This window comes from Pongo pygmaeus, chromosome 20 (genome assembly GCF_028885625.2).
Source record: "Pongo pygmaeus isolate AG05252 chromosome 20, NHGRI_mPonPyg2-v2.0_pri, whole genome shotgun sequence".
In the NCBI taxonomy this organism is placed as follows: Eukaryota; Metazoa; Chordata; class Mammalia; order Primates; family Hominidae; genus Pongo; species Pongo pygmaeus.
The window spans coordinates 50,795,619-50,810,988 of NC_072393.2; positions in this window are offsets into that span (position 1 = coordinate 50,795,619).

Genomic DNA, 15,370 nt, shown 5'->3' on the forward strand with positions numbered 1-15,370 from the left:
AAAAATGCAAAAAATTAGCCGGGCATGGTGGCGCGAGCCTGTAATCCCAGCTACACGGGAAACTGAGGAGGAGAAAATCTTGAACCCAGGAGGCAGAGGTTGCAGTGAGCCGATATTGCGCCACTGCACTCCAGCCTGGGTGACAGAGGGAGACACTCCGTGAAAAGAAAAGAAAAAGAAATGACAGCATGAAAGCAAGTGAGCGCGCAGAGGGCGACTTAGCTGGCCAAGGGTGGACGGAAAGACGCCGGGTCCCGAGGGTGCTGGGCTTGGCGCCCGAGAACCAGCGCCTGCCTGGAGGTGGGGTGCTGTCCCCTTAAGTAAAAATTCCCAGTCTGTCTTGCCAGAGCCCCAGAGGGAATTGAAGCTGGGCAAGGAAAAGCTCCCTCTTAGCTGTAGAGTCGATAGAATTAGGGATGGAGCCACCTCCTCTGGGGAGGAGTCCCTGGGGAAATGGGGGGGGAGCTGGGAGGAATCCAGAGAAAAGGGGGCCTGGGGCAGAGAGGACACAGAGACATTACAAGGCCAAGACAGAGGGACGTGAGAAAGGGATGGAAAGATTTAGGGGGAGGCAGGAGGGATGGGTTGGGAAGCTCCGAGAGAGCCCTGGAGTAAGAGACAAAAAATAGATCTGGGGAGACAGAGAGACAAAAAGAGTAGTGGGCCAGGTCTGGTGGCTCATGCCTATAATCCCAGCACTTTGGGAGGCTGAGGCAGGAGGATCTCTTGAGGCCAGGGGTTTGAGACCAGCCTGATCAACATACCAAGACCCCATCTCTACAAAAAATAAAAAATTAGCCGGGTATGGTGGCACACGACTGCAGTCCTCAGCACGGGCAAGAGGATCACTTGAGGCCAGCAGTTCAAGACCAGCCTGGGCAACATAGTGAGACCCCCATCTCTACAAAAAAATAAAAAATTAGCCGGGCATGGTGGCAAACACCTGTGGTCCCTACACTTTGGGTGACCAAGGCAGGTGGTTCACTTGAGGCCAGCAGTTCAAGACCAGCCTGGGCAACATAGCAAGACCACATCTCTACATAATTTTTGTAAAGAGAAATACAGAGAAAGAAGAACTGGAGTTCAGAGAGATCATTGCAGTCAGAAGGGGAGAGAGGAAATGCAAGCAGCAGCCTAGAAGGACAGAGGAGGGTAGCAGGAGGTCAGCATGGGTGACTGGCTGGCGACCTCACCTCTCTGAGCCTTTCTTGTGCATCGAATGGGGAGGATCAATTGCGCTTTGGCCACGGCAGGCTGCTGTGAGGTGTCAGTGTGATCTTAGAGCCATGCAGGGTTATGGGGGCACTGCACTCACACACCACCCAGGGCCTCCTAGCATTGCCTCCTCAAATCTCAGGCATGCAACTCCACTCTCTGCTCTCAGTCGGCTCAGCCACAAAGTGGACAGAGTGGGATCTGTCACCATAGGAAATTGTTCAGATGCCACAGAAGCCTCCTTCCTGGTAGGTAAACCAAGCAGCCTGCCCAAGCAGAAGAGCTCATGGGCCACGTTAAGGCGCTCAGATCCCATAGTTTATTGAATTCGTTTAAAACAAACACAAGGTTATTGTTTGTTTTTCAACTGTGTGGTGGTAGGAAGTGTTCCTGAGGGTTTTCCCATAGCAATAATTTACTCCTTGATTTCACACACCACTACTATGACAGCTTTCTCTCACTGATTCACCAAAAATTGGGCTTTTCTTTGTCATTCTTTTTTTTTTTTTTTTTTTGATGGAGTGCAGTGGCAAAATCATAGCTCACTACCTCAAACTCCTAGGCTCAAGTGATCCTCCTGCCTCAGCTTGCTCTGCAGCTAGAACCACAGGTACATGCCATCACACCCAGCTAAATTTTTATTTTTATTTTTTGTAGAGACGAGGTATCAAACTCCTGGCCTCAAGCAATCCTCCTGCACAAAGTGTTAGGATTACAGATATAAGCCACCATACCCAGCCTAAAAAAAAATTTTTTTTTTAATTTTTTTGAGACAGGGTCTCACTCTGTCACCCAGGCTGGAGTTCAGTGGCGAGATCTCGGCTCACTGCAACCTCCACTTCCCAGGCTCAAGCGATTCTCCAGCCTCAGCCTCCTGAGTAGCTGGGTCTACAGGCATAAGCCACCAACTCCTGGCTAATTTTTGTATTTTTTGTTGAGACGGGGTTTCACCATGTTGCCCAGGCTGGTCTTGAACTCTTGAGCTCAAAATGATCTGCTTGCCTTGGTGTCCTAAAGTGCTGGGATTACAGGCCTGAGCCACCGAGCCCGGCCTCTAAAAGACTTTGTATTAACAACTTACTTACTCCAAAAAACCTGCAGTTCACACTCCTGTCAATGTGTGTGAGGTGCCCATTACTCCATACTTTGGCCAGCACTTGCAATTATCCTCTAAATTTTTGCCTACTTGATGGGTAACAAAATGGGTCTCATATTTGTTTCTTAATTAATTTATTTTTATTTATTTTTATTTTTTTATAGACGGAGTTTCACTCCTGTTGCCCAGGCTGGAGTGTGCAATGGCACAATCTTGGCTCACCGCAACCTCCGCCTCCTGGGTTCAAGGAATTCTCCTGCCTCAGCCTCCTGAGCAGCTGAGATTACAGGCATGTACCACCATGCCCGACTAATTTTTGTTTTTGTTTTTGTTTATACGAAGTCTCTCACTCTGTTGCCCGGGCTGGAGTGCAGTAGCGCGATTTCGGCTCACTGCAACCTCTGCCTCCTTGGTGCAAGCAATTCTCCTGCCTCAGTCTCCTGAGTAGCTGGGATTACAGGCACCTGCCACTATGCCCAGCTAATTTTTTGTATTTTTAGTTGAGACAGGGTTTCACCATGTTGGCCAGGCTGGTCTTGAACTCCTGACTTCGTGATTCACCCACCTCGGCCTCTCAAAGTGCTGGGATTACAGGCGTGAGCCACTGTGCCCCGCCTAATTTTTGTATTTTTAGTAGAGACGGGGTTTCACCATATTGGTCAGTCTGGTCTTAAAACTCCCGACCTCAAGTAATCCACTCGCCTCAGCCTCCAAAAGTGCTGGGATTACAGGTGTGAGACACCGCGCCTGGCCGATAATTTGGTCTTGAGGTCCCTTTCATGAGCATGGCCGTAGACTCTGGCTTTACCCTGCCTGGGCTCCAGGGGATTAGATCATAAGTGTTTACAATGTGCTTTTCAGCAGATTTTCCTTTATCCTGGCAGGCAGCCCAGTGCCTAAGTGTCTGACTTGTACACAGGTGTCCCTCTCACAGGAAATGTATTTATACTGGCCAAGACCCTTGTGGCTCTTATCTGACCTGTGTCCAGTTTATTCCTAACCAGGAAAGAGATTAGGTTCAGGTGTGTCAGTCAAGTGAGACACAAAGGAGGAACTCAACAAAACACATGAAATATCAGAAAGAGGCAGGGTGCAGTGGATCACACCTGTAATCCTAGCTCTTCAGGAGGCCAAGGCAGGAGGATCACTTGATGCCAGGAGTTTGAGGCCAGCCTGGCCAACATGGCGAAACCCTGTGTCTACTAAAAATAAAAAAATTAGCCAGGCGTGGTGGTGTGCGCCTGTAGTCCCAGCTACTCAGGAGGCTGAGGCAGGAGAACCACTTGAACCCAGGAAGTGGAGGTTGCAGTGAGCCAAGATCATGCCACTGCACTCCATCCTGGGCGACAGAGGAAGATTCTGTCTCAAAAAAAATAAAGGAAGAAGAAATAACAGAAGCAGAGGCCAGACACGGTGGCTCACACCTGTAATCCTAGCACTCTGGGAGGCCAAGGCAGGAGGATCAGTTGAACTCAGGAGTTCAAGACCAGCCTGTGCAACATAGCGAGACCCTGTCTCTATTTAAAAATAAAAAAAAGAAGAAGGAAAGATATAACAGAAGCAGTTTATTACTTATGGATCCCAGAGAGAAGAGAGCAGCACACTTCCCTGGGCTAGTGGGAAGGGGGCAGCTGCCTGAGACATGCAGGCTAAACCAGCAGGTGGAGAGAAACCCCCCAAAGCCTTTATTGGGGTCCAGGGCATGGCAGAGACAGATTTCCCCAGGAGAGTTCTAACTGATGGGTTTAGAACAAGCAGGCGCAAGAGTTCCATAGAGACACGCTATGACGGAGGTTGTCATATCTGCACAGTCCATTCATTGGAGGTGTGGGGATAAGTAGGGTGGGTCAGGTAGTTTGTATCTATCTAGCTGTCCCATATAGAGATGGTTCCATACAGGAGGAGGTTAGATAAAGCTGATACCTTGGCCAACTCCAGTAAGAAACTGGAAGGAGAGCCGGGCATGATGGCTCACACCTGTAAACCCAGTGCTTTGAGAGGCTAAGGCAGGAGGATTGCTTGAGGCCAGGATTTTGAGACCAGCCTGGACAACATAATGAGACCCCGTCTCTAAAAAAGAAACAGAGAGAGAGAAGGAAGAGAGGCAGGGAGGGAGGGAGGAAGGACTGGGAGGAGGTATAGAGCTGGAAACTGTGTCAAGGGTAACTAAGCCCAGATTTTGGCATGAGAAAGTTAAACTTATATTCAGAATGGATGCTAAGACAATATACGATTATACGAATTCACCACAATGGCATATTAATTTTGTTTTCATTAGAATTTCTGTGACCTCTAGTGTGAAAACAGTGTTTCTCCGTATGTTCATTGGCCATTTGCTTTTCTTGTTTATGAACTGTGGTATACTCTCGCCAACTTTTCTCTTTGTTTTTTTTTTTACCTTTTCTTATTAATTTGTAAGATCTCTCTACACACCAGGAATATTAACCTCTAATCTTATAAAGCTTTTATCTCAGGCTGGGTGCGGTGGCTCACGCCTGTAATCCTACCACTTTGGGAGGACGAGGTGGGTGAATCACTTGAGTCCAGGAGTTCAAGACCAGCCTAGCCAACATAGTGAAACCCTGTCTCTACTAAAAATACAAAAAAATAGCCAGGCAGGATGTAGCCAGGCATGCCTGTAATCCCCAGCATTTTGAGACACCAAAGCAGACAGATCGCTTGAGCCCAGGAGTTCGAGACCAGCCTGACCAACATAGTGAAGCCCTATCTCTACTAAAAATACAAAAAATTAGCCGGGCATGGTGGCGCATGCCTGTGATCCCAGCTACTCAGGAGGCTGAGGCAGCAGGGTTGACTGAGCCCAGGAGTTCGAGGCTGCAGTGAGTCTTGATTGCACCACTGTACTCCAGTCTGTGTGACAGAGTGAGACCCTGTCTTTAGATAGATATAGATGATAGATAGATAGATAGATAGACAGATAGATAGATAGATAGATAGATAGATAGATAGATAGATAATCCACATAGATACCTCAAACCTATTATGTCCCAAATCGACCACCAGTCTTTCCTCTTGCATAAATGGTATCCCTGCCCTCCAGCTGGGTAAGCCCGAAACTTAGAATTTATCCTGGATTCCTCCATTTCCTCTACCTCCCACTCACATAACCCAAAGGCACATCCCATGGGTCCCCTCGCATACAGCTATCTTTCCTGACCACTTATCCCCCGGCTTCCCATATTCAATAAACCTTTTAACTCTATACCCTGCCACACAGCATAGAGCTGCAGCTAGCTCTTTCTACAAATGGTTTCACAGCCATCAGTCAAAACATACATCTTCTTTCACCTGGATCAATGCACTTATAAAAGCAAATGCTCAACAGCAATCTTTGATGGCTCTAATACTCATAACAATTAAAAATTTAAACGTTACCTTTCAGTCACCCTTCCCATCCTTTTAAAGTGGAATTCCTAAATCTAAAATGGTAAAAATTAAAAAAAAAATAAAACACCAAGCTCATATGGCTCCATAAAATACAGAATAACTTTAAAATGTATCTTATAGGCGGGGCCAGGCGCGGTGGCTCACGCCTGTAATCCCAGCACTTTGGGAGGCTGAGGCAGGCAGATTACGAGATCAGGAGATCAAGACCATCCTGGCTAACACGGTGAAACTCCATCTCTACTAAAAATACAAAAGGCGTGGTGGCGGGTGCCTGTAGTCCCAGCTACTCGGGAGGCTGAGGCAGGAGAATGGCCCCAGGAGGCAGAGCTTGCAGTGAGCCGAGATCGGGCCACTGCACTCCAGCCTGGGGGACAGAGCGAGACTCCATCTCACCAAAAAAAAAAAAAAAAAAAAAAAATTATCTTATGGGCAATACTTTCACTTGTTAATTCTCTCTCTTTTTTTTTTTTTTGAGACGGAGTCGCTCTGTCGCCAGGCTGGAGTGCAGTGGCAAGATCTCGGCTCACTGCAACCTCCACCTCCCGGGTTCAAGCGATTCTCCTGCCTCAGCCTCCCGAGTAACTGGGACTACAGGCACATACCATCACACCCAGCTAATTTTTTTATTTTTAGTAGGGACGGGCTTCCACCATGTTGGCCAGGATGGTCTCAAACTCCCGAGCTCAGGTGATTGGCCCACCTTGGCCACCCGAAGTGCTGAGATTACAGGTGTGAGCCACTGCGCCCGGCCAATTTTTTTTTTTTTTTTTTTTTTTTTTTGAGGTGGAGTCTCGCTCTGTCGCCCAGGCTGGAGTGCAGTGGTGCAATCTTGGCTCACTGCAACCTCCACCTCCCGGGTTCAAGAGATTCTCCTGCCTCAGCCTCCAGAGTAGCTAGATTACCGGTGCATGCCACCATGCCCGGTTAATTTTTTGCACTTTTAGTAGAGACAGAGTTTCACCGTGTTAGCCAGGATGATCTCGATCTCCTGACCTCATGATCTGCCCACCTCAGCCTCTCAAAGTGCTGGGATTACAGGTGTGAGCCACCATGCCGGGCCAATTTTTTTTTTTTTTTAAGATGTAGTCTTGCTCTGTTGCCCAGGCTGACCCATTGCTCTCATGTATGTTTGTTTGTATATTTGTTTGTTTGTTTGTTTTTGAGACAGGGCCTGGCTGTGTCACCGAGGCTAGAGTACAGTGGTGCAATCATGACTCACTGCAGCCTCAACCTTGTGCTCAAGTGATCCTCCCACCTCGGATTCCCCAGTAACTGGGACTACAGGTGCGTTGCCACCAGGCCCAGCTAATTTTTGTATTTTTGGTAGAGATGGGGTTTCACTAAGTTGGCAAGGCTGGTCTCAAACTCCTGACCTCAGGTGATCTGCCCGCCTCAGCCTCCCAAAGTGCTGGGATTACAGACATGAGCTACCACACCCTGCCTATAATTGCTTTTAAACATAATTTTATACTTTTCCAGGAGCCTCCTAATGCATACTTGTACTGAGTATTCTCTAAATTAATGCTCTTTTAAAACATAAAGCAGGCCTGGCACGGTTGCTCATGCCTGTAATCCCAGCACTTTGGGAGGCCAAAGCAGGTGGATCATCTGAGGTCAGGAGTTTGAGACCAGCCTGGCTAACATGGTGAAACCCCGTTTTTACTAAAAATACAAAAAATTAGCCAGTGTGGTGGTGCACACCTATAATCCCAGCTACTCAGGAGGCTGAGGCAGGAGAATCGCTTGAACCCAGCAGGCAGAGGTTGCAGTGAGCAGAGATCACGCCATTGTACTCCGGCTTGGGCAACAAGAGTGAAATTCTGTCTCAAAAATAAATAAATAAATAGCAGATTAGAAGCCCATCTGTGACTCAGGTTTTCTCATTTCTCTTAGAATAAAATTCAAACTCCTACAAAAGGCTGCATGCATAGTGCCTCTCTCTCTGCCATACCTAGCTTCACTTTCCTCACCTGCACCCTGTCAGACAGTCTGTCTATCCAGCCCTTGAATATTTTGTTTCTTTCCTACCTCTCTTTTTCTTTTTTTGAGACAGGGTCTCGCTCTGTCACCCAGGCTGGAGTGCAGTGGTGTGATCGTAGCTCACTGCAGCCTCAAACCCTGGGGCTCAGGCAGGTCCTCCCACCTCGGCCTCCTCAGTAGCTGCAACTACAGGCATGCACCACTACACGTGGCTAATTTAAAAAAAAAAAAAAAACTTTTACAGATGGGGTTTCTCTGTGTTGACTAGTCTGGTCTTGAACTCCTGGCTTCAAGCAATCCTCCTGCCTCAGCCTCCCAAAGCTCTGGGATTACAGGCATGACCCATCACACCTGACCAGGACTCTCAAACTTACTCTTCATTTGTCCTGAAATCTTTCACTACGGATCCTCACGTAATTCATTCATTCTCATACTGCAGATTTTGGCTCAAAATAGCACCTAGCCAGAAATGTCTTTCAGACTCTCCTATTTTAAGGAGCCCTCGCCCCAAACCCACTCAAGTTGCTTCCATCATCCTAAGTATTAATACTTTTGCTTGATTTTGTTCTTTTCTAGTTTCTGGGTTCTATGCATAGACCATTTTTACTAATAGTCATATTTTCTTTTAAATACCTTAGAAAGATATTTTAGGTTTCTTCATTTGAGCCATGCACATTCTTTGAAAATTTATCCTAAAATAGCTGGGCACCCAGCCCATCCCTTGAACCCAGGAGGCAGAAGTGGTAGTGAGCCAAGATTGTGTCGTGAGACTCCATCTCAAAAACAAACAAACAAACAAAAAAATGCTGGGCACAGTAGTTCATGCCTAGTCCCAGCTACTCAGGAGGCTGAGGCAGGAGGATCACTTGAGGCCGGGAGTTTGAGATCAGCCTGGGCAACATAGCAAGAAGTCATCTCTAAAAAAAATTTTAATGCTAACATATAACTTTGGTTCTGTTGTGATTGGCATATGATTTACATTATACATTTTTTTTTTTTTCTGAGATGGAGTCTTACTCTGTCACCCAGGCTGGAGTGCAGTGGTGTGATCTTGGCTCACTGCAACCTCCGTCTACCTGGTTCAAGCGGTTCTCCTTCCTCAGCCTCCAGAGTAGCTGCGATTACAGGCACCTGCCACCATGCCCAGCTAATTTTTGTATTTTTGGTAGAGATGGGGTTTCACCATGTTGGCCAGGCTGGTCTCAAACTCCTGACCTCAGGTGATCTGCCCGCCTCAGCCTCCCAAAGTGCTGGGATTATAGGTGTGAGCCACTGAGCCCAGCCTACATTATGTTTTCTTTTTTTTGAGACAGAGTCTCGCTATGTTGCCAGGCTGGAGTACAGTGGCGAGATCTCGGCTCACTGCAACCTCCGCCTCCCAGGTTCAAGCAATTCTCTTGCCTCAGCCTCCAGAGTAGCTGGGATTACAGGCACATGCCATCACACCCAGCTAATTTTTGTATTTTTAGTAGAGACAGGTTTTCATCATGTTGGCCAGGATGGTCTCGATCTCTTGACCTTGTGATCCTCACACCTCAGCCTCCCAAAGTACTGGAATTACAGGCGTGAGCCACTGCACCTGGCCTATACTTTCTAACCTACTAATGACAGCAAATAAATAAGTACCAGTATTTCAGAAGCACATATTATAATTGGAGGCCGGCTGCAGTGGCTAATGCCTGTAACCCCAGCACTTTGGGAGGCAGAGGTGTGCAGATCACCTGAGCCCAGGAGTTAAGGACCAGCCTGGGCAATGTGGCAAAACCCCATCTCTACACAAAATACAAAAGAATTAGCCAGGTGTGGTGGTATGAACATGTAGTCCCAGGTACTCGGGAAGGTGAGATGGGAGGATCACCTAGTCCCAGGGAGGTCGAGGCTGTAGTGAGCCGTGATCTCACCAGTGAACTCCAGCCTGAACCACAGAGTGAGACCCTGTCTCAAAAATAAGATAAAATAGGAATGAGGGTCGGACATGATGGCTCATGCCTGTAATCCTAGCACTTTGGCAGGTTAAAGCAGAAGGATCACTTGAAACCAGGAGTTCAAGACGAGCCTGGAGAACATAGTGAGACCCGGTCTCTAAAAAGTTTGTTTGTTTGTTTTATCTATTTTTTTGAAACAGCGTCTCGCTCTGTCGCCCAGGCTGGAGTGCAATGGCGCGATCTCAGCTCACTGCAACCTCTGCCTCCCAGGTTCAAGCGATTCTCCTGCCTTAGCCTCCTGAGTAGCTGGGATTACAGGCACACACCACCACACCCGGCTAATTTTTGTATTTTTTTTAGAAGAGATAGAGTTTCACCATATTGGTCAGGCTGGTCTCAAACTCCTGACCTCGTGATCTGCCCACCTTGGCCTCCCAAAGTGCTAGGATTACAGGAGTGAACCACTGTGCCCAGCAAAAAGTTTTTTTAATTAGCTGAGTATAGTGGCGTAAGCCTGTAGTGCTAGCTACTCAGGAGGCTGTGGCAGGAAGAGGGAGGCTGCAGTGAGCTATGATCACACCACTGTACTCCAACCTAGGTGACAGCAAGAACTTGTCTCAAAAAAAAGCATAGATAACTTCGGCCAGGCAAGGTGGCTCACGCCTGTAATCCCAGCACTTTGGGAGGCCAAGGCAGGTGGATCCCCTGAGATCAGCAGTTCAAGATCAGCCTGGCCAACATGGTGAAACCCCATCTCTACTAAAAATACAAAAAATTAGCCAGGCGTGGTGGTGGGTGCCTGTAACCCCAGTTACTCGGGAGGCTGTGGCAGGAAGATGAAGCCTGCAGAGAGCTGTGATCGCACCCCTGTACTCCAACCCAGATGACAGCAAGAACCTGTCTCAAAAAAATAGACAAATACATAAAATAAAATCGGAGTGAAGCTACCAATGTAATGTTGAGTGAGTGAAATGGTTCAGAAAATACTTTCTAGATTCTTGATATTTAATACGGTATCCTTAGTCATATGTGGCTATAGAAACGTAAACTACTTAAAACTAAATAAAATGTAGAACCTCATTCTTCAGTGAAAATAGCCACAGTTCTACTGCTCAACAGTCAATTGTGGCTTGTGGTTACTATATTGGACAGCACAGATATAAAACATTTCCAGCACAGATATAAAACATTTCCATCAGTACAGAAATTTCTTTTTTTTTTTTTTTTTTTTTGACATGGAGTCTTGCTCTGTCGCCCAGGCTGGAGTACAGTGGGGCGATCTCAGCTCATTGCAAGCTTCCCTCCCAGGTTCACGCCATTCTCCTGCCTCAGCCTCCCAAGTAGCTAGGACTACAGGCACCACCACCACACCCGGCTAATTTTTTGTATTTTTAGTGGAGACGGGGTTTCACCGTCTTAGCCAGGATGGTCTCGATCTCCTGACCTTGTGATCCTCCCGCCTCAGCCTCCCAAAGTGCTGGGATTACAGGCATGAGCCACCGCACCCGGCCCCCAGTACAGAAATTTCTACAGGGTAATGCAGATCTAGAATATGATCCCCTTTTAAAATAAAGTCCATGGCCAGGCATGTTGGCTGATGCCTGTAATCCCAGCACTTTGGGAGGCCGAGGCAGGTGAATCACCTGAGGTTAGGAGTTCGAGACAAGCCTGGCCAACATGGTGAAACCCCATCTCTACTAAATATACAAAAGTTAGCTGGGCATGGTGTCGGGCGCCTGTAGTCCCAGCTACTCAGGAGGCTGAGGCGGGAGAATCACTTGAACACGGGAGGCAGAGGTTGCAGTGAGCTGAGACCGCACCATTGCACTCCAGCCTGGGCAACAAGAGCAAAATTCTGTCTCAATAAATAAATAAATAAATAAATAAATAAATAAATAAATAAAATTAAAGTACATATGTCACATATGCGTTTACATGTGTATATATAAATATATTTAAGAGGTTTTTAATCTGTTATGTGAATTTTTAAAATTTTTCATACAGTGTCACTTTATTAAGTGGGTAGAAAATGTTAATTTTTTCTTTGCAACAAGGTTTCTTTTTTCGGGTTTTTTTTGGGGGGGGTGGGGGGATGGAGTCTCGATCTGTCACCCAGGCTGGAGTACAGAGGTATGATCTCAGCTCACTGCAACCTCCGCCTCTTGGGTTCGAGCGATTCCCCTGCCTCAGCCTCCCAAGCAGCTAGGACTACAGGCGCCCACCACCACGCCCAGCTAACTTTTGCATTTTTAGTAGAGATGGGGTTTCACCATGTTCGCCAGGCTGATCTTGAACTCCTGACCTCCAGTTATCCTCCTGTCTCAATCTGCCAAAGTGCTGAGATTACAGGCGTGAACCACCACACCTGAGACACGGTTTCTTAAAATGAAAGAAAAAAGAAAATAGGTTTCACTCTGTCACCTAGGCTGGAGTAGAGTGACACAATCACGGTTCACTGTAGCCTCAACATCCCAGGGCTCAGGTGATCCTCCCATCTCAGCCTCCTGAGTAGCTGGGATTACAGGAGCACGCCACCACACCTGGCTAATTTTTGTATTTTTTGTAGAGATAGGATTTCATCATGTTGCCCAAGCTGGTCTCGAACTCCTGGGCTCAGGCAATGCGACTGCCTCGGCCTCCTCCCAAAGTGCTGGGATTACAGGCATGAGCCACCACACCTGGCCTAAATTATTAAATATTTAAAATTGCCATGTTCCTTGGAGAAACTCTATTTGACTACATTGTTTATTTTTTTAATAGGCTGCTTCATAACATCTATTTATTTAAAAATTTCTTAACATATGATGTAGCAACTCCCCTTCTGGGTTTATATCAAAAAGAATTGGGTCGGGCGTGGTGGCTCACACCTGTAATCCAAGCACTTTGGGAGGCTAAGGCAGGAGGATCACCTGAGGTCGGGAGTTCGAGACCAGCCTGGCCAACATGGTGAAACCCCATCTCTACTAAAAATACAAAAATTAGCCAGGTGTGGTGGCACACACCTGTAATCCCAGCTACTAGAGAGGCTGAGGCAGTAGAATCACTTGAACCCAGGAGGCGGAGGTTGCGGTGAGCCAAGATCGCGCCATTGCACTCCAGCCTGGGGGATAGAGCCAGACTCTGTCTCAAAAAGAAGAAAGAAAAGAAAGAAAAGGAAGAAAAGGAAGGAGGGAGGGAGGGGGGAAGGAAAGGAGGAAGGGAGGGAGGGAGGAAGGGAGGGAGGAAGGAGGAAAAAAAGGAGGAAGGGAGGGAGGGAGGAGGAAAGAAAGAAGGAAGGGAAGGAAGGGAAGGAAGGGAATTAGAGGTGTGAGCCACAGCGCCCAGCCTACATTATACTTTCTAACCTACTAATGACATCAAATAAATAGGAACCAGTATTTGAGAAACACTTATTATAACTGGAGGCTGCAGTGGCTCATGCCTGTAATCCCAGCACTTTGGGAGACAGAGGTGGGCAGATCGCCTGAGCCCAGGAGTTCAAGACCAGCCAGGGCAGTGTGGCAAAACCCCATCTCTACAAAAAATACAAAAGAATTAGCCAGGTGTGGTGGTATGAGCCTGTAGTCCCAGCTACTCCGGAGGGTGAGATGGGAGGATCACCTAGTCCCAGGAAGGTCGAGACTGCAGTGAGCCGTGATCTGGCCAGTGCTCTCCAGCCTGAGACACAGAGGGAAGGAAGGGAAGGAAAAGAAAAGGGAACAGTGACAGACACCAGAAACACAGAGGGATACTGAAGCATAAGGAACGAAAGACCCAGACATACAGAAATTTAGGAACACAAAGAGACCCAAAGATAGTGACAGAGACAGAGAGACAGAGGAAAATCTAGAAACAATGCAGTGACAACCAGCATCTTTATTTATTCATTTATTCATTTATTCATTTATTCATTTATTCATTTATTTATTTTTTGAGTTGGAGTCTTGCTCTGTTGCCCAGGCTGGAGTGCAATGGCACGATCTCAGCTCACTGCAACCTCCACCTCCTGGATTCTCCTGTCTCAGCCTCCTGAGTAGCTGGGATTACAGTTGTGCACCACCACGCTTGGCTAATTTTTGTATTTTTAGTAGAGACAAGGTTTCACCATGTTGGCCAGGCTGGTGTCAAACTCCTGACCTCAAGTGATCTGCCCGCCTCGGCCTCCCAAAGTGCTGGGATTACAGGCGTGAGCCACCTCGCCCAGCCTTATTTATTTATTTAGAGACAAGGTCTCGCTCTGTCATCCAGGCTGTAGTGCAGTGGTGCAATCACTGCTCACTGCAACCTTAACCTCCCAGGGCTAAGCAGTCCTTCTGTCTCAGCCTCCCGAGTAGCTGGGACCACAGGCATGTGCCACCACACCAGGCTAATTTTTTATTTTTGTAGAGATGGGATCTCACTATGTTTCCCAGGCTGGTCTTGAACTCTTGAGCTCAAGCCATCCTTCTGCCTTGGCCTCCCAAAGTGTTAGGATTACAGGCATGAGACACCATGCACGGCCTCCCACATCTCTCTTTTTTTTTTTTTTTTTTTTTTTTTTTTTGAGACGGAGTCTCTCTCTGTCGCCCAGGCTGGAGTGCAGTGGGGCGATCTCGGCTCACTGCAAGCTCCGCCTCCCGGGTTCACGCTATTCTCCTGCCTCAGCCTCCCAAGTAGCTGGGACTACAGGCACCCGTCACCACGCCTGGTTAATTTTTTGTATTTTTAGTAGAGACGGGGTTTCACCATGTCAGCCAGGATGGTCTCAATCTCCTCACCTTGTGATCCACCTGCCTCGGCCTCCCAAAGTGCTGGGATTACAGGCGTGAGCCACTGCACCCGGCCTCCCACATCTCTTTAATTGTATATATTTATATATACATATATACACACATATATATTTATATATTTATAAATATATATATACATATATGTGTATATACACACACGTGCACACACGCACACACACACACATATATAGAAGCTTTTACTTTAAAGCTTTGATTATTGCTAAGTTTATTTTCATTGTCTCAAGATCTGTTTAACCCTGGAGCCAGACTGGGTCAGTGGGTCTGTGTGGTGCCTCGTGTACCTGTCTCTGCCCCCTGAAGTCCTGTTTACCACCTCCAAGAGGCATAGCCTGCAGTCTCAGCAAAAGGATAGATTCCCAGAAAGAGTGCGAGAGCGGTTTGGGGCCCAGGTGGGCAGCCCACCCAGCTCACCCCACCAGGTGGGCATGATATCATGATATCAAATATGCTAAATTTGTGTCTGTGTACATCATGTTCTGGCCCCAGGGAAAGACCACTTTGCTAGTGAGGTTGGTGCCATTTTGTTTACCATCTACGCCTAAGGAGGAAAGACTGGAGGAAAGAAAGACCTAAGAGGCCAGTTTATATTCACAAACATGGAAGTCAAGCCTGTTCCACCTTTCCAATGCAGTAGAGCACCTACTGGGAAAGCTATGCCTGGCCAGCCCCTGGCAAAACACACCTGAGGATTCATTCCTCCATTCACTCAATCATACCTTCAAGAAAAGTTCGGCCAGGCGTGGTGGCTCATGCCTGTAATCCCATCAGTGTGGGAAGCCAAGGCTGGCTGATCACCTGAGGTCAAGAGTTCGAGACCAGCCTAGCTAACATGGCGAAACCCCGTCTCTACTAAAAATACAAAAATTAGCCCGGCATCCTGGTGCATGCCTGTAGTCCCAGCTACTCGGGAGGCTGAGGCAGGAGAATCACTTGAACCTGGGAGGCGGAGGTTGCAGTGAGCTGAGATTGAGTCACTG